This window comes from Dipodomys merriami, unplaced genomic scaffold, assembly GCF_024711535.1.
Source record: "Dipodomys merriami isolate MVZ:Mamm:240054 unplaced genomic scaffold, mDipMer1.0.p SCAF_2020, whole genome shotgun sequence".
Taxonomy (NCBI): Eukaryota; Metazoa; Chordata; class Mammalia; order Rodentia; family Heteromyidae; genus Dipodomys; species Dipodomys merriami.
Window position 1 is genome coordinate 30,588 of NW_027203406.1, and position 18,349 is coordinate 48,936.

An 18,349-nucleotide genomic window follows, 5' to 3' on the forward strand; every position below is an offset into this window, starting at 1 on the left:
AGGAATTGGAGGGTAATATAATCTCTCTCCTAATTATTACACAGCAATAGCTGTGATTTTCAGGAGTCTTCTGTAATGTACTTACAGCTGAATTACTACTATGCTTGATAATATGAAACATATGATAGAGAAATAGATCAGCCAGCAAGCACAAAGAACTAGTGATAAGATGGAGCTTTTGAGCAGGGTTGCCACATCTTTTAGGAATGAAATTCCTTCATATGAACTTCAAATTTTATGGCTTTCCCTGTGTGAATAATAGGTAAGAAAGTACTGTAGAAACAAGAATTCCTGTTCAGCCAAGTAGAAAGTGCTCCTGTTACCATCCTCATGTTGCAAATTTCGATTTTATAAAGACTCTTTGTTAGAGTGCTTTCATTTAATATACTTCAGCACATCATCTTTCCCTGTTGGAGACAGGAAAAAAGATAATTTTGTTTGAATATTATCTTATGTAAATTAGTGTGTACAGGCATGATTTTCATAATTACAAAATTTTGTAATAAATATAATTAGGGATCATGTCACAACTAAAAAATGTAATTAAAATCACATAACAAGACTAGAAATCACAGCATTTTGTGCATGAAAACATACATTAGATTAGTTGCAGAATTTCTATTTTGAGATAAACTTTATATTGAAGTTTATATATAAACTTTATATATATATTTATATTTGAGATAAACTTTTTTTTTTTTTTGTCGGCCGTGGGGCTTGAACTCTGGGCCTGGGCGCTGTCGCTCAGCTCTTCAGCTCAAGGCGAGCGCTCTACCACTTGAGCTATAGCGCCACTTCCGGTTTTCTGGTGGTTTATTGGAGATAGGAGTCTCACGGTCTCCCCTGCCCGGGCTGGCTTTGAACCACGATCCTCAGATCTCAGCCTCCTGAGTAGCTAGGATTACAGGCGTGAGCCACCAGCGCCCAGCTATTTTAGATAAACTTTATAAAGCCTTTTGCTAAGTAGCTTGGATTACAGGCGTGAGCCACCAGCGCCCGGCTATTTGAGATAAACTTTATAAAGCCTTTTGCTAAGGGTTGAAACATTTTATTGAAAGATATATTTCTTAGAGATATTTTTGCTTCATAATTTTAAGCAGAAAAATGGTCCCAAAGTAATTATTTTTTAAATTATTTTCCTGTTTCCATGTGATTAACATTCAAATTAGAAACCCAGATATATAATTTAACTTACTTTAACCAAAAATATATATTGAGTATAAGAACCTTCTACTCGCTACATTCTTCACACTAAGTTTACCAAATCTGATGAGTCTGAAATACTTTGTGACGTGTGTTGATATTATTTACTAATTTACTATGTGAGTGAAATGTTTAAAATGTAGTATTTATTTTAGTTTAATTGCTCTGAAGAGACAATAAGTGATATAATCAAAGGCTAAAATGATTAAATTTAAAATTTAGAATTCAGGAAATGTTTTTGACCACACTTGTTACTGGAGTCTTCACAACAACCTCATGAGATAATTTATATTGATGAAGCAAAAATCCCAGAGGTTAGACATTTACAAATACAAAAATCGTGTCATTCTGAATATGTATAGCTTCATATCAAACATAGAATATTTAGCTTTTAAATACCTGAATATACTAATACATTTCATTGCAGGGAAAGTACTTGTCCTGAAAGGAGATAAAATTGCATTTATTTTGATAACTAAACCTAATAAAAGACAATGTTTAAAATATCACTCATTCAAGAAACAAGATATACAGTTAGTTGTTTTTCATGTCAATTATGTTCTCTGAACTTACTAAAAGTACTAGATTAGTAAACCTAAATCATTGCTATGTGAGGAAATAGAAATTTAGTTTCCTAAAACTCATGATTATAACTTTTTCTCAAACAATTACTAAGTAACTGTTTAATATTTTTTGTCATGGAATCTTATTTGATATATTTGTATTGATTAAGTTAAATAATTGGCCAATAATAATATAAAATATGCAAGAACAAAGTTTATCTAACACAAGTATTTTATTCACAAGACATATCATGGCTCTCTTAAAGAACGCTAGAAGGCAGTGTGTTTTTTTTTAATTAATTTTTAGTTATTTTGTTAATGGTTATTAATTGTCAGAAGTGGCAATTCTATAATATATTTAAAGCATTTGATTTTGCTCCCTCTATTTCCTTTTCATTACTCCTTCTCCCAAAAATCTTCTGTGTTTTACATAAAATTACATCTTTATATGAGCACATATAATCTAATTTGGAAAAAAAAAGATTTAAGCTAAACTGCAACTTGATTCAAGATGGACAGTGGATTGACAGGATGAATAAAAACTTGAATATTTTTTGTTAACTTCTGAATTGAGCTATCTTTATTATTATAGTTAGGGTTAGGATCACAGACAGAATTAGAATTAGGTTTAGATAAATAGAAAATTTAACTTCAACACAGGATGACACATTGCAACAATGATATTCATAAGACAATATGTTAAAAATGAACTTTACACCATGGGGAGGGAGGAGTAAGAGAAGAAGGGGAGTAGGAGAACAACAAAGAAGGGGCTAACAATGCTCAACAAGAAACGTACTCATTACCTTACACATGTAACTAATCCCTCTTTAAAGCGTCTTTACAATAAAATAAAATTAAAAAAAAAAAATGAAGATGAGAGCCGGTGGCTCACGCCTGTAATCCTAGCTAATAAGGAGGCCGATATCTGAGGATCATGGTTCAAAGCCAGCTCAGCAGTAAAGTCCCTGAGACTCATCTCCAATAAACCACTAGAAAACCAGAAATGGCGCAGTGGCTCAAGCAGTTGAATGCTCACCTTGAGCTGAAGAGCACAGGGACAGGGCCCAAGGCCAGAGTTCAGGCCCCACAGCTGAACAAAAAACAAAACAACAAAAAAAAACAAACAAAGAAAACATGACAGGAAATAGAAAAACACTTAAAAATTTATGCTCAAAATGCAAGTAAAATTTAGACCTATATGCTGAGCAAGAGAATAAATGTGCAATAGAGGTGTGCTATTAACAATATGATTCAGTTATATGTAGGTTTAGGATTAGGAAATGTGTTCCAGTTAGAGGTGGGGTTAGAATAAGAAAAAGATGTGAGATATAAAAAGGTGTATATAAGTAAGGTGTAAATAAGATTTAAGATATAAAAAGGTGTAAAACTGCAACATATTTTAAGAATAATGAATGGCATCAAGGTTAGAATGAATGAACACCAGTGTCTGTAACGTTAAACATTCAGATATAATTTGGCTTAACGTGTGAGTTACTTTTTTGTTAAAGTTTCTGAGGGGCCAGTCACTCGACGATGCCATGGGATCAGCCCACCTTCTAGTGCAGCTGTTTTTCCCTTAGGCGCTGTAGGTCCTGTGGATGTGGATGGTCAACAGCAACGCCAATATTGGCCATTTTCTACCAGTGATCTATACAATTCGTGCACCCAAAATGCCCCCTTTTCTGAGAAACCCCAGGATTTAATTTGTTTGCTTGAAACTATGCTCTTTACTTATTAGCCCACTTGGGATAATTGTAGTCAACTTTTACAGGTCCTTTTTACAACGGAAGAGAGAGACCATATCTGAGAGGCAGCCCAGAAACATATCACTGGCCCCACAGGAGCACCCATCATGGATCCTGCCCTGATCGCTGCCATTTTTCCTGAGATCCAACCAACATGGGTCTACAATAAGGTTGAAGGTAGGGAGCGACTCCTCATCTACCGGCAGGCTCTGTTGGCAGGTCTCCAGGCCGCAGCTCCCAGACCTACAAATATGGCCAAAGTTTATGATGTTAGACAGGGAGGAAGGGAAAGTCCAGCAGCATATCTTGAGTGGCTCATTGAAGCTTTTAGTCAATATATCCCATATGATCTAGAGACCCTGGAGTCGGCTCAGATGGTTATGATTGTCTATATAAATCAGGCTGCACCAGATATACAGCGAAAGTTGCAGGCTCTAGACAGACTTGGTAAAAAGTGTATTAGGGATCTAGTAGCCACGGTGGAAAAGGTTTACAATAAGAGAGACTGAGGAGCAAAGACTGGAAAGGAAAGACAGAGAACATGAAATTGAACATGAAAAGAGAGAACGGGCCAAGAAAAGAGGCCAGACTTGTTGGACTTGCCACCATCGTATGTTGAGCTTACTTGGTTCACAGACAGCAGCAGTTTCATTTGAGATGGAGAAGGGTACACGGGCACAGCAGTCACCACGGACACTGAGATAGTGTGGGCAGAAATACTCCCCCAGGGAACGTCTGCACAAAGAGCAGAACTAGGGAAACTAACAAAAGCCCTAAAAGTGGGAAAAGGGAAGAGACTAAACATTTACACAGACAGTCAGTATGCTTTTGCCACCGTGCATGTGCATGGAGCCATTTACCAAGAGAGGGGGATACTGATAGCTAAGAGAAGACAATTAAAACCAAACAAGAAATTTTAAGCCTCATCCGGGCCATATGGGAACCAGCAAATATTGCCATTATGCACTGCCCTGGCCATCAAAAGGGAACTGATTCTATAACCAAAGGAAATAACTTGGCCAATCAGGCAGCTAGGGAGGCAGCCCTCCAGCCCAGAGCAGAAGTACTGATTCTAGTAGACCCAGGGCCATGAGCTTTGCTTTCTGAGCCTCAGTACTCCCAAGAAGACTTGGAGTGGATAAAGAAAATTCCCATGGCCTATAAACCCCTGGACAGAGAAGGAAACAAAGACTGGTAGAAAACTCATGAGGGGAAACTTATCTTGCCACAAAGATTGGGCAAGGGGATTCTTAAGAGAATCCATCGGGTCTCTCACATGGGAACCCGAAGAATGCAGGACTTGGTCCGACACTCAGAAGTAAAAATTAAGCAAGGAAATCAACTCATTGAAGACATTGTTAAAAATTGTAAAGCCTGTCAGCTTACCAATGCCCCTAATCAACCAGCTGCAAAAGGAGCTCTACTCCGTGGAGATAGGCTAGGTGTGTATTGGGAAGTAGACTTCACAGAAATTAAAACTGGAAAATTTGGATATAAATATTTGCTAGTTTTCGTAGATGCCTTTTCAGGATGGGTTGAAGCCTACCCAAAAAAGCATTAGACCATGAATGCCGTGGCTAAGAAGATCCTGGAAGAAATCCTACCCAGGTATATGGCTTCCCATCCACCATCAGGTCAGACTGGCCTTTCTCTCAAAAGTAAGTCAGGGAATAACCGCGGCACTTGGGATGAACTGGAAATTGCACTGTGCTTATAGACCTCAGAGTTTAGGGCAGGTAGGAAAAATGAATCGGTCTCTAAAAGATACCTTAACTAAATTGGCCTTGGAGACTGGCACAGACTGTGTATCTCCCCTTCCTTTTGCCCTGTTTAGAGTAAGAAATTCACCCTATCAGCTTGGCTTTACTCTTTTTGAAATAATGTAGGGACACCCTGCACCCATTATCCCTATCCTTCAAAGTGAATTGCTTGCTGATTTGGATGATACTGAATTTCTGTGTAAGCTTGACTATTTACAGCTGGTGCATAAGAGTATGTGGTCCCAGCTTTGAGCATTATATGATTATCTTTCTCTCTCTTTAACTGTTTGCACTCCCTTTCATAAGCTAGGGAAAGCACAAATGATGAGAAGATTCATTTTGGAAGGGGAAATTGGTAATGGGTTTGACATTGGTATCACATACATATTAGTCTGACCTCCCATTTGAGTTATGCCTCCTGCACTATATTTTTTTCATTTGTATTATTATTCTAAAAGTGAATTACACAGATGATACAGTCATATAAATCAGGTATGGATATATTTCTTTTTTTGAAAGGTCAGCCCTTCCTTTGCTCTCTCAATTTTTCTCTCATTGGTTTGGTTTTATTAACTTCCTTCTTCTTCTTCTTCTTCTTCTTCTTCTTCTTCTTCTTCTTCTTCTTCTTCTTCTTCTTCTTCTTCTTCTTCTTCTTCTTCTTCTTCTTCTTCTGTTACTATTATTGTTGTTGTTGTGCTGTGGAGGTTTTAGTTACATTCATGTGGTAGTGATTACATTTCTTTTGTCTTTGTTTTTGTTTTAGTCAGTAAAGAGGCTTGAACTCAGGGCCTGGACACTGTCTTTGAGCTCTTTTGCTGAAGAATGGCACTCATATTGAGCTACAGCTCTACTTCCCTGAGGACATTTCTTTTTGGCCAATGTCATCCTTTCTCTTCATCTCTTCCAGTTTTCCCATCCTTCCACACAAACAAGTTGCATAGGTCATTTTCAAAATAGTACCAATTGAATACCGCTATTTCACATGTTTATCCTTTGTCCCTCCTCTTCTATGACCCTTTTAACTTCTCAAAGAGAGATAAATTTTTTAAAAACAACAAAAATGAAAAGTGTAAGAAAAATACCATCTTGTGTCTGTTTCCTGGTCACTGGTTATTTTTGAGATAGAGAGAGTGTGTGTGTGTGTGTGTGTGTGTGTGTGTGTGTGTGTGTGTGTGTGTGTTTGTGTGTGTGTGTGTGTGTGTGTGTGTGTGTGTGTGTGTGTGTGTGTGTGTGTGTGTGTGTGTGTGTGAATACTGGGGCTTGAACTCAGGGAGCTGACCTTTAGCTTTCTTACTCAAGGGTAAAAGAATACAACTTGAACCAAACTTCCACTTCTTGATTTTGAATGGTTAATTGGAGATCAAGTATCACAGGTTGTTCCTACCTAGTCAAGCTTCAATTCACTTTCCTCAGATCTCAGATTTCTAAATAGCTAGACTTACAGGTGTCAGCCACTGGTCGTACGTGGCCTACCTTCTTTTCGTTAAGTAGTTGAAATATAAAAGACAATTGCAATCATAGTAAAAATGAAATCAATTTAACTTTCAAAGCTTCAATAACTTTAAATATTTTGTCACATTTGATTTGTACAGAAAAACATTTTTTTGTAAATGCTCCTGCAATTTGGTTTTCATCTGGATTTTTTCCTCATGATGAACTTGATTTTATATAGCTTTTTACCTGCCAAATATTGATGAAAATATGCCCAGAGGGCATTAATGACCTTCTTTTGGCTTTCATAAGGAAATGGTGGAAGCTAACACTTGTTGTGCTAAATTAGTGTGCAGGACCCCACATTCTTAGCGAGAAGACAGTAGTGCCTGTTACAAATCATATATATCTGACAAAACCCTGACTCAGGCCATGTTACCACCTTCCTTTATGTCCTCTTAGAGTGCAATCCTGACTCTCCAGTGGTCATGACAAAGCCCTGCTGGGAGTTCTCAGTACACAGCCAAGGTCACCAGTCAGGTGTGGCAGCTACAGTATTATGGGAGACTGGTGACTGCTTCCTATCATGGAACAACACAGGGAATGTTAGGTCCTTAAGCTGTCATTAGTCCTGAATGCTCCTCATTGAGCAATCGATCCTAAGAGTTAAGGAGACATCACTCTCTCTTGCTTGGGCCAGTTGTGGACCTGTATTTCTTCTTCTGCTGTCATCTTCTGTGGAAAGAAATGATCTGAGCTCTATAAGCTCATTTTGCTTATTCTAGGCCATTAGTGTAAGGCTGGCTTTTATACTTAGACAAAAAGAAATACAGTGATAAAAAATAGCAAATAACATTTTTTCTAGTCTATTTATTACCAAAATATTTTTTTCAAATTCTACCAATAATTCTTAATCATAAGAGGCACTTAATTCGCAGTCACAGTCTCAAACTCCTAAATTCCTCAGTGAGCTGTGGGAGAGAAACCACAGTGAGTGTTAGGGGTCCTCCAGTCTAACTTCTTCGCCAGGGAGGAGTGCTTCTATGCTAGGCCTCCAAATTGAACAACGAATGCTTCTTATACCTCAGATTACATGTCCAAGCTATACATACCAAAGAAAGCGAAGAACAAGACATTAGTCTGACTTGGGAACAACAAAGATCACAAACATAAATTATAAGGAAACAGAAATGAAATTTTCCTTTACTCATATAATACAATAAAAAGAGCTACTTTTCTTATTATCACTTAATTGTGGTTATATGTACTTAGTACTAGCTTCTTGAAAGTCCCCAAACACTCTTTGACATGAACTCAGTAGTTCCGTTGGTATCAGATTAAGATTTTTTGAGAAAAACACTTTTTTAATTTTTATATTTCTAAAAATCTATTTTATAATAGAGATGCTGTACAGAGGGGTTACATTTACATGAGTTAGTTACATTTCTCATTGAACATTGTTACCCACTTCAGTTTTCTTCTCCTTTTGTCCCTTCCCCCATTGCCCCTCTCCCACCATTACATTGTAAAGTTAATTTCCGCTATAGTGTCCTGTAGGTATCATTGTTGCAATGGTTCACCTTTTGTACTTCTTTCAGCATTTTGGTATTTCTCTTCCCTTTCCCCAATCAAATAAATGAATATACTGGATGCAGGGTACCAGAATCAAAGACAGTAATTTCCATGGATAAAACCAATAGGAAAAGAAAAATGACATAAAGTAAGAAGAAAGAACTAGCTGCGGTACATTGGCTACATCAAGCTTGACAATTAAACAAAAGAAGACCTGCTGTTTCTATGTCTTGGCGTTCATTTCAAATAGCATCATTTTGTATGGTCATATATATGTTCATAACTCCTGAGCTATTATGACCCACTTTAAGGAGTAACAGGCTAATGCTATTCATTGCAAATGAGGGAAATCATAGAGCTCATGTTGCTTTTGGCCTGGCTTGCTTCACTTAATATGATTTTTTTCCAAGTCTTTCCATTTTCTTACAAAAGGGACTGTCTCATTCTTTCTGATAGAAGCATAAAATTCCATTGTGTAAATATACCACATTTTCTTGATTCTTTCATCTATTGAGTCAATTGTGTTGGATCTGTATCTTAGCTATGGTAAACAATGATGAAATGAACATAGTTGTGCTGGTAGCTTATTGTGCCTTAGTTTGAGATCATTTGGATAAATGCTGAGGAGTAGGATTGTTGGATCTGTAGTAGGAAGACCCCTACTCAAGCAGGCCAGACCACCTATTCGTCCAGAGTGACAGAGCCCACAGCAACAAAGTTGTTAACAAAGAAGCGACTTTATTAAGAAGGCTCCTATACTGACTGGTTGGGCCGCAGCACAGGAGTGGGAGCTGGTACTGTGACCCCTAGGGGCCCATGTACTTTGGTTTTTAAAGGCAAAATTCAGGAGGCCAAACCTGGTCATGCAGGTAACCAATGAGATTGACACACATACAAAAGATTGCACAGTTATACTAGATCACATGGAGGTGGCCAATGAGGTTAGTTTGTCACATAATGGCTGTTTAAACCCGCCTATAACTTTTGGTTTAAATGACTCACTAATTCAGTGGGTAAGGTGAAGTACGCGCAAAAAGCGGAGTTTACGGTAAGAATACACAAAGGAGGAGTTTAGTGGAGTTTACCATAAGCACGTGAAAAAGGTACAGTTTACGGTAAGCTCGGTAAGCTCGAGATGTTGCCAGTAGGAGCCAGTTTACAATCTATCTGTTTTATTGGTCAGTCTGTAACAGAACAATCAAGGTGACTTAGGTTGTTAAGGGGAGGGAACATAGGGCAATTCTGTCCATTCCAGGAACTGGGCTGGTTGGAACCAAGTTCTAGTAAACCTTGATTAAAGGTTTTTCCTCTTCTAAAATCCCTAAAACAAAGGCGAAGCCATGAAAGAAACTGTACCAGCTCAAGTCTCCTCTCAGGACATACTTCAGATCTTAGGGGAGTTCTAGGTTTAGTCTGTTGAGGAACCTCCATTCTGCCTTCCAGAGTGTTTGAACCAGCTTACATTCCTACCATCAGTTTAGTGTGTTTCCATTTAGCCACATCCACCTCCACATCTGTTATTATTTGCTCTCTTGATAATGGCCATTCTAACTGGGGTAAGGGACATCAAAATGTGGTTTTGGCTTTGATCTGCATTTCTTATATGACCAGTGATGCTGAGCATCCCCCTTCTCTTTCTGAGAGGCCACACTATTACAGGTTTGTAGTGTCTCAACAGAGGCATAGAAAATTATAATATTGTATGCTTTTTGTTGTACATTCACTTCATTTGGCGCTTCCAATGACTCTTAAACTTATAGTAAAGGTTTATACTATTTCCCTTACTGAAAAAAAAACACTGATTTTCAAAAAATATAGGAAAAAGTCCCTTTGTCGGGGGTCCAGGGAATACTAAGGAAGATTCTTTACTGGGAAATTTTATTTGGTTGCTTGTTTGTTACATCACTTAAACACATGTTGAATTTGGGGTTTCCCCACCAAAGCTTCAACAAACCAGAAACTATGTTACCTCATTGGATTTTGCTACAAAAGTTACAAAATATTTTGACATATATTTGATTTGGTGTTTTGGTTTTTTTTTACTTTTGGAGGGCTAGTGGGCCAGTACTCAGGCTTGAACTGAGGGTCTGGAGCTCTTGCTTAGGTTATTTTACTCAATGCTGTCACTGTGCCACTCGAACCACATCTGCACTTCTGGTTTTCTGCTACTTAATTGAATATAAGAATCTTGAGGATTTATTAGCTTGGGTTGGCATCAAATTGTGATCCTCAGATCCTACCTTCCTGAACATCTAAGATTACAAGAATGAGCCGGAACCTCGATATATTGTGCTCCCTATGAAACCTAAACAATGGCACAGAATTCTGAAGCATGTGTGTATGGTTATGTATTTAAAAATTAGTTAGAAAAATATAGACCTTTATGTGTATGTGTGAATGTGCTGAGGGAAATGAGGATGTATCTGCTGATTTTGAGGAAAGATTTAACCTAGGGCTTTTCACAGATTTAGCTACATTGTACAGAAAGCTTGAGACTAAAAGTGAGGTAAATGATGTCATTATTCCATTTATCTACATGCCTTGCTAACATATGCATATACTGTGGTGTTGTCATGAGTATTTTGTGTATGGGAGCCAGTACTGGGGCTTGAATTCAGGACCTAGATACTGTCCCTTAGCATTTCATGCGTTTCTAATACTCTACCATTTGAAGCACAGCTCAGCTTTCTTCATTTACTGTTTAATTGGACATAGAAGTCTTTTTTGCTGTTGTCTTTGAACTGAGTTTCTCATATCTCAGGGTCCTGAGTAGCTAGTTTTACAGGCCTGAGCTTCCAGTGTTTAGCTTTTCATTATTACTTTCACAAGCTACATGCTCAAACACATTCCTTGCATTCAAAAATTTCACTGTTCAGGCTGACTGACAAGTTGTGAGGAAACATGGTGGAGTGAATAAGTTACCAAATGGGCCTCTAGCCCCATTAACATCATTCTTGTCAGTAACTTTCCTTTAAGTGAGTGAGTAAGTACATATTTCCACTTTCACTCTGACATTTTAACTGGAACTCATGAAATGTTTTTGATATAACTTTTAAATGTTATCTCCCAAACAGGAGATATTATTTGAATGTTTTGATAATATTTAAGATGGGGGTGGTCTTGTGTGTCTGGATGTCTGTGGACAGAGGCCATCCAGCTGGGCTTCAGGCACAGAGCTGATGCTTCCTGTCTGCTGGTTGCAGAGAGGAAGGTTTTCTTCCTGGTCAGGCTTTGAATTGAGATCCTTTCATCTTAAACTTCAAAGTAGCTAGGATAACAAGCATGAACCACCACCAACTGGCTTGTTTTAGAAGCATTAATTGTTCTTCATTCATTGCTTTTTTCCTGGAAGGTTGATCTAGACAGGCTGCTTGTACCTCATGATAAGGTGATTTGAATAATACGCTTTGCCTCTGGCATTTCTGAAACCCATTTCTTCAGTCAAATGAATTTGTTGTAAAGCCAATAGCATTTTCCTTCTTAGATGTTAGGTAGCTTATTTAAATCTCTTATACTTTCATTTGACAAAGCAATCAGGAAGTTTCTGTAAAACCCTACTTCTTGAGAGCATTATAGTTAGAAGGTATAATGTGCACACTTTCATATAGTCTCGCCTTTTATAAACATATGTTACACGATTGGGTGGAAGAATGACTATTGAATTAACTTGATAACCACTGTAGAATTTTTAAGCCTTAATGCTTATTAACTCAGAGGAGGATTAAAAACATTCAGAATAGTAGAATGTGGCTATTACTCATTTGATGTATGTGGAAAGATGATCAGAATTCTGATTAATAAAATATATCTTCAAATTTCCAGTGGTAGAATGCTATGCTAACTAGGAGGAGACAGTGTTGATGCCAGGGCTTTGAAAGCTGGTAATGCAGCAAAATATCAGGGGCGAACATTTGCTAAGGATACAATTTCCAAGGCTTATACCAAATATATTGAATTAGAATGCTAAGTGATGAATGACAGCACCAAATTTTATTTGTTGGCTTCTTTGTTTAGGAAGTCCTGGGATTTGGACCTAGGGCCTGGGTGCTCTCCTTTAGTTTTTTCCTGAAGGCTAGTGCTCTACCAGTTGAACCACAGCTTCATGTCCATATTTCTGGTAGTTAATTGGAAATAAGTCTTACCAAATTTCCTCCTTGGACTTGCTTCAAATCTGATCCTCAGATATCAGCCAAATGAGTAACTAGGATTCCAGTTGTGAGCCACCAGAGCCCAGTTAGAATCACATTTTAAAAGTATTCTTTACTGAATCAGATGTGTCTGACTACTATTGTAGCACTTTGGTTCCAGTGGGTTGTTAGATTTAAACTAAAATCAGAACTTTTCTTCTTGTAACCGGCAGCATCCAATATCTATCTAATTTATATCTATCTTCATTTTGGATCTTTTTCTTCTTTGTACCTTTCCATTCTTAATTCACAAGCAAGCATGTCAGTGCTGTTTTCATTTTCTGAAGCAAATCAGCTCCATTCCCATCAATGGGCGATGTATTTGCTGTCCTTACTGTCTGGAGTACCTGCTCCTAGACAATTACCTGGATGTTGGCTCTCATAACAACATCCCCAAAATGAAGTTGTTGCCACAAAATCACCAATTTCATGTCTCTGATTTATAGAAATTATCATTATGATTTCTGGTTTTCTTTACGTCATGAAATTGCTGAGGAGAGAGCCCCATTCACTTCTGTTTCTCCAACACCTGTAATAGTGCCTAGTCCTTAGTGCTCAGGGGCCTTACATGGAGATCAGCCTTCCCCAGCTCAATTTATCTTAGCTTCTGGTCAGGACAGCTGTTCAAGCTGAAGGTTAGTGGCTAGTATTCATTCCCTCTCATTCTTTGTGCCTTTTGCTGTTGTTGAGCCAACTTTAGGGCAAAATCAGTGCCTGAGACCTATTTGCTGCTATGGCAAAGGTGGCTATGACATCATAGAAGTTATGACCATTGTATTGTGAAGCTGTGTGAGGACACCAACCCCCACACAATTTCCCCAAGATATGTGTCTCCTTTGCCCAGGAGTGCATTCAACAATTCAACAACCAAACTATCACCCAGTTCCTGATAAACTCAAAGTATGTTTCCATTTCCTTTAAAAAAATTCAAGACATGCCTTTGATGATTTGTCAATGAATTACTGAAATAGAGTATATAATTTTATGTATTTGTAAGTCTTTGACCATCTATCTTGAGCCCTTGCCATATTTCTATGTGTTTGCATCTTGTGAAGGGAAATAATGTTTAATTCAGTATGATCAGAGACTACAGTTTGGAACCTTTTGGAGGGAATGCCAACTTTCCATCTGATGTTCTACAAATTGCCATGTTGGTACAGGAACTGTGTAGACTGTCATAAGATAAGAGGCTTGTCCTGATTTCTACTGACTTTCCTCTGGGGTCAGGGGGTGTGATCCCACTGCCTATGTGTTTATTTGCTACACTGGAGGGACCAGACCTCCTCTGAAAATCTACGACTTGGTTGTAAGAGATACTAAATCTCATAACCCAGCATCCCACATCACTAGGATTACAGGACTGAGTCTCATGGACTCAACTTTTTTATACATACTATAGTCAATTTCATTACATTCACTTTCATTTTATTCACATCATAGACAGATATATACAAATATATGTATATGTTTATTCATCTATTTATAATCAGTGTTATATATAGAAACACACAAATATATTCTTATAATTATAATCAAATTATATCACTATTTTCCCCAATAATATTTACACTAATATTTTGTGCAAAAAACTCAAGTTTAAAATTTAAATGCCATTGTAGTTGGAAAAATCATATTGTCTTATATACTATGTAATATACTATATATAACATCAAGAATATAACATGTATTTACATATAACTGATTTAAATGTGGAGTATTTTTTCTTCCTGATTTTGTATTTGTTCATCTATGTAAACCTTCTTTTTCCTATTATGGCTTTTGCTTTCCATTATACATATTTTCTATATATTTTCAGCCCTAAGTAGACTTTTTTATAATATTGGAGCCAAATTTTTCTTCCATATTTGTCCAAAGCACAATGAAGTTGTTTTCAAATTCGAACTCACTGTTGGAAGAGAGCCCACATACCACTATAAGTATTGTGGCATTTGTCCCATTTGACAGGATAGCCTTCTAGGACATCTGATCTTCTATGTACTAGACCTTTTATGGCCACCTTATGACCCCATGCAGGCATGGCCTGGCTTCCTTGCCACTCCCTGTGAATTTAACATTTCCCATTATATCCAGTAGGCTCTCTAATACAGCCCCCTGTCTCCCTGTGTTCCCCCCCAGAACACATATGCACAATGTTTCAGATTGTCGGATTAAAAAGAAATATATTTAGGATTCATGAATTTTAGAATATGTCAAAAACATTATTTTAATAAAGTTAAAAAATAAATAGGGTGAACCTTTTACATCAGGACATAAAGAAAAAAAAGGATTGTCTCAGGAAAAGGAGAAGGAATCAGAAATTCTCCCACAGAGTCCTCAAAGAGATCTACTTCCTCATTAAAGACAGGATTTTCTTCCTGAGTCCAGGTAGAGACAGATTCTAATTTCTCAATTGTAAATTGAATCCCCTGCAAGAGGTCAGATTGGTCTGGGTATTGTGAGGAAAGATTCCCTTTCCTCAACTGAATCTAGATTTTGGACCTCACTCATTGGTTTTCCTGAAGATAGACTGGGGTCATTTTCCATTAGCACACATTTACCCTGCACACCAAGAAGTGTTTTTTTGACTGGCTTGGTGGCGATCTAGTTGGATTGTGAACATCAATGGAAGACATTCTGGATTGTCTTCATCCTTGGTGTTATGTGCAGGTACACCTGCATCACATGTGGGGTTCAGAACCAGTGGGATGTCCACAGGACTCAAAACCTACTTGGGCCTTTCTACAAATTGAAAAAAAATCCTCTATGTTCACATGCTTTCTGGAGATCTTCCAATCTCAATCAGTCACCATTGACGACATCACTGATGGGTTCTTTATCTGGAGCTCTGCAGGAGCTGCTTTACGGTGATGCAAACCTGAGAATGTAAATAGGTACAGAAATCTTAGAGTAGACCCTATAAGTTAAGGTGTGACTAAACTTCTGAGGATCTAATGGGAGAAGCTGTAGAATTTGAGGTTGGATTGAACACTGATTAGAATGTAGGGTGTTTCTAATGAGTGGCTACTTCCAAGTTCTTTCAAAAGGAGAACAGATTATACCTGGCATAGAATATCTATAAAAGGACATTTTGCCAAACTGAGGAGTACTAAGGTCTCATGACCAATTGGGCCCATCCCTAGAGACCCAGGTTCCATCCCTCCTCACGAGCCCTGAGGCATCTAAACAAGTTCTTCCTCTTTTTCTTGGTATCATGGGTCATGGGTTCCTCCAGCTGGTCCAGAAGAATATGTAAGCAGAAGAGCAGGTCTGAAGAGACCATGTTGATCTTGACATTCTGTGTAAGTTCTTTCAGGGTGTCATGGTTCTTAGGCACATAGAAATCATCAGGGTAGAAGTCCATCCACATAGGGAGGATAGAATAAACAATGCTGTGGGAAGATTAGTGAAAAGGAAAATGAGAGCCCACCCTCTCCATCCTGAACCTTGTACTATAGACTCTTTCTGGCAAGACTTGCATGTTGGGAAGTGGGAAGAGACTCCTGCAAGCAGGATGCTCCTCACAACCCACTTCTAGAAATTTCTCAATTATAATCTTAAAAATTTCTCCCTGTGATAAGAAGAGAAAGTTGTTTCCCCAATGGATCTGACTTGTTATATACAGCCCTTCCTGGCATCCATGAGAGTCCAAAACCACAACCACATCCACAACTGTGTAATCTGCTATCCTCTGATGTGCCAAACCTCAACCCTCTGATGAAAATAACAACTGGTGTGCAAAGAAGAAAATTGACTTTGATTCAGAAACGTCAAAGGTACCAAGTTTCAAAGGACAAAAATTCTCTTTGTGCCAATGTCCACTTACTTTTTCACTTGTTCATCTTCCTCCCAGTTATGGTAGAAAGATCTGTACCAATGGGAGAAAGAAGTTAACTCTTTGCTTCTCCTTTTCTGAACAGGACACACATGGGACTGTCTAAGTCACAAATGGTAATGTAAACATGAAATGTCATGTCAAAACCAGCTTTACAATGTCGGTGGGGGGGGAGGGGGGTATAATTGGGTGGGGGGAGGGGGGAGGCTGGGAAGGGAGGTGAAGGGTAAACAAAGGAGGAGGCTGCAATGCTTGGTAAGAAATGTATGCATTATCCTGCCCATGTAATTGTAGCCCCTCTGTACAGTATGTTCTCAAATAAAATAAAATAATATTAAAAAATAAAAAAAAGAATAAAAACTTTAAAAAAAAGTGAAGATATGTCTATACAATTTCATGGAAATACTGTGAGTGTGCTTATATACATCTTTCCAAATAACTGCAGAATGGCTCATGCCTCTAACCCTAGCAATCAGGAAGGTGAGATCTGAGGATCAGATTGAAATCAGTTTGAACCCAGTCTAGTTTGTAAAATCTAAAGACACTTATCTTCATTTAACCAGCCAAAGGCCAGAACTAGACTTGGGGCTCAATTGGTAGAGTGCTCCGAATGTTACAGAACTCAGGCCCCAAATTCAAATTCAAGTTTCATCCTTTCTTCTGTCTATATTCCTTCAAAGGCCTCCAAGATAGTGATTTCCTAGATGAGGGTGGAGGTTGGATGAGACTGGCTCATTCCTTTAATCCTATTCTTTCAGCAAGAAAATCATTAAGGCTCCACTAGCTTATGAGGCAAATGAAATGTTCTGGCAGCCCAGTCCTAAGGAATTAGTCGAAGACTGCTCTTCTTTGTCTCAAGCCAAGCTCCTTTGATAAGACCCCAGTGATACAGTCTCAGAGAGGTACCAATTATTCCAATATTCTGGAGGGGGTCTCATCAGTCTTGGGTTTGAAGGAGGAAATCTCACTTTTTTTTGTCAGTCGTGGGGCTTGAACTCTGGGTTTGGATATTATCCCTCAGCCTTCAACTCAATGTGAGCACTCTACCAGTTGAGCCACAGCACCACTTCCGGTTTTCTAGTGGTTTATTGGAGATGAGTCACATGGACTTTCCTGTCCAGGCTGGCTTTGAACCTTGATCCTCAGATCTCAGCATCCTGAGTAGCTAGGATTACAGGTGTGGGCCACCGGCACCCGGCTAAGGAATACTCACTTTTAAAACAGAATATCCAGCAACTGCTCTATTGTCCCCGCTTTCTATAGTGGTGGAGGAAGTTTCCAACATAGAAGAGATCACCTTTCTGGTAGGCAGGGACCAGGTCCATTTCCAGAATTTCCAGCAAACCTGAGTCCAGGCACCATATATTATAAGGCATATTCAGGGTTTGGGCTGACTCATTGTCACACTGGGGTGGTAAAAAAGAATGGATCTTTGAAACATGGAAATGGGAGTACACTTAAATTGAGTAATTGTAAGAGAGTGGATTGAAAACTACACAGTAAATATTTTCTCAGTCTACTCATATAAAAGCACACAAGAAGAAGGTTCTAGTGTGGGCTAGGATGAGATTAAATAGGTTTCCTGTCATAGTTTTACCTTGCCGGAGTTGCCTTGGTTTCTTCTTATAACAAGGCCTGAGACATTGGTTTCGTGGTTTAGCACTGATCCAATGTCTGCAGCATCAAGCGAGGCACTCACACCACTCATGCCTGAGACCTGAATCTCTTGAACTTTGAAAACAATACAGGAGCATCTTTCTTGTTCCTGAGCCACAGGCCAAGTGAGCTGGCTTGAGTTGACTTTTAGTTACAGTTGCTTGGCTCTCAGAGTTCCATATTCTATTCCATTATGAGGGAGGTAGAGTCATATCTCAGAGCCTAATCATCTAAGCTGCTTGCTCACATAAGACCATCCCAAAGACAAACTGTAGACTGAAATCTCCCTTCCTACTTCACTCTATACACATGTGGATATTGTCAAATCCCAACATTATCAGCTAGGCCTAGATAAAGTCATGGTCTCAGTCTCAAAAAGCCCTTCCTAGCTCAGATC

The 18,349-nt window shown here is 38.4% G+C and overlaps 1 long non-coding RNA gene across 1 annotated transcript; it reads right to left on the bottom strand.

Annotated features, from left to right (window-relative positions):
• Window positions 1-14,687: 14,687 nt before the first annotated feature.
• Window positions 14,688-18,096, bottom strand: LOC138833295 (uncharacterized). The gene is made up of 3 exons (XR_011373852.1): window positions 17,894-18,096; window positions 16,288-16,329; window positions 14,688-15,853 (listed from the first exon to the last, which is right to left on the bottom strand). It is a non-coding gene; the product is annotated as an uncharacterized lncRNA (long non-coding RNA).
• Between the last annotated feature and the right edge of the window lie 253 nt (window positions 18,097-18,349).